A 2,827-nucleotide genomic window follows, 5' to 3' on the forward strand; every position below is an offset into this window, starting at 1 on the left:
CCCATAGATGGCAGCCCACCAGGCTCCCCCGTCCCTGGGATTCTCCAGGCAAGAACACTGGAGTGGATTGCCAGTTCCTTCTCCAAAAGTGAAAGTGAAGTTGCTCAGTTGTGTCCGACTCTTAGTGACCCCATGGACTGCAGCCCACCAGGCTCCTCCATCCATGGGGTTTTCCAGGCAAGAGTACCGGAGTGGGGTGCCATTGCCTTCTCTGAACACTTTGCTACTTCTAATACTAACAAAATGATACGCTCTGAGTGAAGCAAGGGTCTGATAATTGGGGGGTTCACATAACTTGTCTTTTGACAAGATTGCTGGTTTTTTTGGTTTGTTTTGTTTTTCAGTGATGTAGAAATGTTGTTATATCCTGTGTTAGAGAAGAGTATTAAGAAAGAAGCACAGGTGATGAATATATTGCTTTCTTATTCCCCCTGTGGAGAGGGCAGAACTATAGCCAGTTCCGAATATAAGAAGTCCTCACTTCCCCATTAACCTCTCAAGTCCCTCCAACCTCATCATAGGAGGGATAGATGGTTCATGTCTCAGGACCTGCTGGGACAGAGAGGGTGGTGATTTTTGGATAAGAGGGTGGAAGGGTCTCTATGAACTAAATGCTGAGGTGCACACAGAGTAACATGCCAGCGCTGACCATTCTTCTGCTTGGAAGTTGCAGTTATACTGGGGAGATGAAGAGCATTTGAGATCCAGTCGCAGAGATGCTGGTAGCAAGGGTCACAGAGGCAAGGCAGAAGGCTTGGTTTGCTGCGTGAGTCCTTTCTGCCCTAACCTACTCTCTTCCACACTTTGTATTCTGCCATAACAGTTTTGTAAGACACATAACATAAATGCTCTCATAGTCACACTTCTGTAACCTCAGAGACATTCACGTCTGAGCTGTGGCCCCACTCCAATTCTCTAAACATTTTAATATTGTTTGATTGTTTTATTTGAGCCAGATTTCTCTTCAGTATCTCTGAGTTCTGCCTTTCTTTGGTTTAAGAATTACTTGTCTTTGGAAGGACAATGGAATTCTATGTCCAACTGTTATATTTTACCGAAACCAATTATGTGACATATAATGTCATCAGTCAGTTGAGTCACTCAGTTGGGTCTGACTCTTTGTGACCTCATGGACTGCAGCACGCCAGGCTTCCCTGTCCATCACCAACTCCCAGACCTTGCTCAAACTCATGTCCATTGAGTCAGAGATGACATCCAACCATCTCATCCTCTGTCATTCCCTTCTCCTCCACTTGTCCTCTTATGTTCTAGGAGAATTTAAAAAACAGGAATTGAATGTAGATGAGAGATAGAGAAGAGCACTGGAACAGTGGTCTAGTGATCACTGTGCAGGTTTTCAACCCTAGGACTTAACTCGTATATCTGCTTAGAAAGACATAATTAAGCAAAAATACTTTCCTTTAAAACTTAAAGCATTTATAGAAATATAATATGTATGTTACACATAATGCATAGTATAACAGATAAATTTTTAAAATAGTAAAACATCTGACCATTTCCATAATGCATGTTTGCTCCTTTTATATTCCCTATTTATATGTATTTAAAATAAACAACTTGTACAACTAACTAAAATAAAAATGTGTGTACTATTTCATATGTTCCTTTGTTTATATAAAATACCTTCTTTCAAAAAAGCATTAAAAAATAAGGAAATCTCAAATATAAATGAAAGAAACAGCAAAGATATCAGTGCCTGTCCCAGAACTCCTGACTTGTTTGTTGCATGCAGTTCTGTCTGCAGGAGGGTTCAGCATTGCCTACTGCCTGACCCAGATTATATAATCATATCTGTGTCTGGTCCCTGGGTGGTGAACCCTTAGTCTCTCAGGAATAAGTAACAGATATGATGTAATTTATCATCTGATATTTCATACAAGTAAGCTGATTGCACATGGAATATAGACCTTTAGAATAGTTTGCCTTTGGCCCCCTTAATGCCCAATATTATACTTATTCAGAAACAGTGAATGCCTCTGATCTGCAAGCATTCCTAATTCCCAGTTCACCAATCCTTATGTAGCCACTTTGTTTTCATTCAACACATTAGCAAACAAATGCATACCCATTCCCCCTCACACACTTACACAGACACACAAACACTCTCCATTAAACACATTCATGAAACAAAGATTTTGTAAAATCAGCAAAAATCTCAACATATTTACATTCCAAAGGGATAACTGGATGTTTTCTACACTATTTGGCTTTTAGTTTTTAAGTAAAAATGATGTTAGGATTATGTGTATGTACAGGGAAGCCTGACTTGTATGGACACAGTGACTGACCAACAGTGACTGACCAACAGCAAGGCTTTTTATATTATATCATAATTACAGTCTGTTAGAAATAATTTTAATAATTATTTAATTGACATTGGTCACTTCCATTATATGGCAAGATTCATTAGTAGAAAAGCAGATGGAGTCACGATGAAATAAAGCCCACATAGAGTGCAACAGCAACTTAGAAAACACTAACTTTCGGAAAATTTAAAAAATTAACACATATAAAGACTGAAGAAACACAAATTTGACAAATAAAGAGTCTGAAAATTTTCCACAAATAAGGAGTATTAAACAGAAGTTTAAGATATAAAATGAAACCCGTGGCATTTAGGAAATCATACATATTGCTAGGAAGATAGTACAAATACAAACAGAATCATACAACATTAGTCAAACCAATTTTGATTTTCATATATTATTGTGTAACATTGGGAGGAAAATGTATACGAGCAAATTTTCGATGGAACCGTTTTTTATTTTCACATTTCATGAGAGCCTATTTCACATCTTTGTTCCAT

Source organism: Bison bison, unplaced genomic scaffold (assembly GCF_000754665.1).
Source record: "Bison bison bison isolate TAMUID 2011002044 unplaced genomic scaffold, Bison_UMD1.0 scf7180017864481, whole genome shotgun sequence".
In the NCBI taxonomy this organism is placed as follows: Eukaryota; Metazoa; Chordata; class Mammalia; order Artiodactyla; family Bovidae; genus Bison; species Bison bison.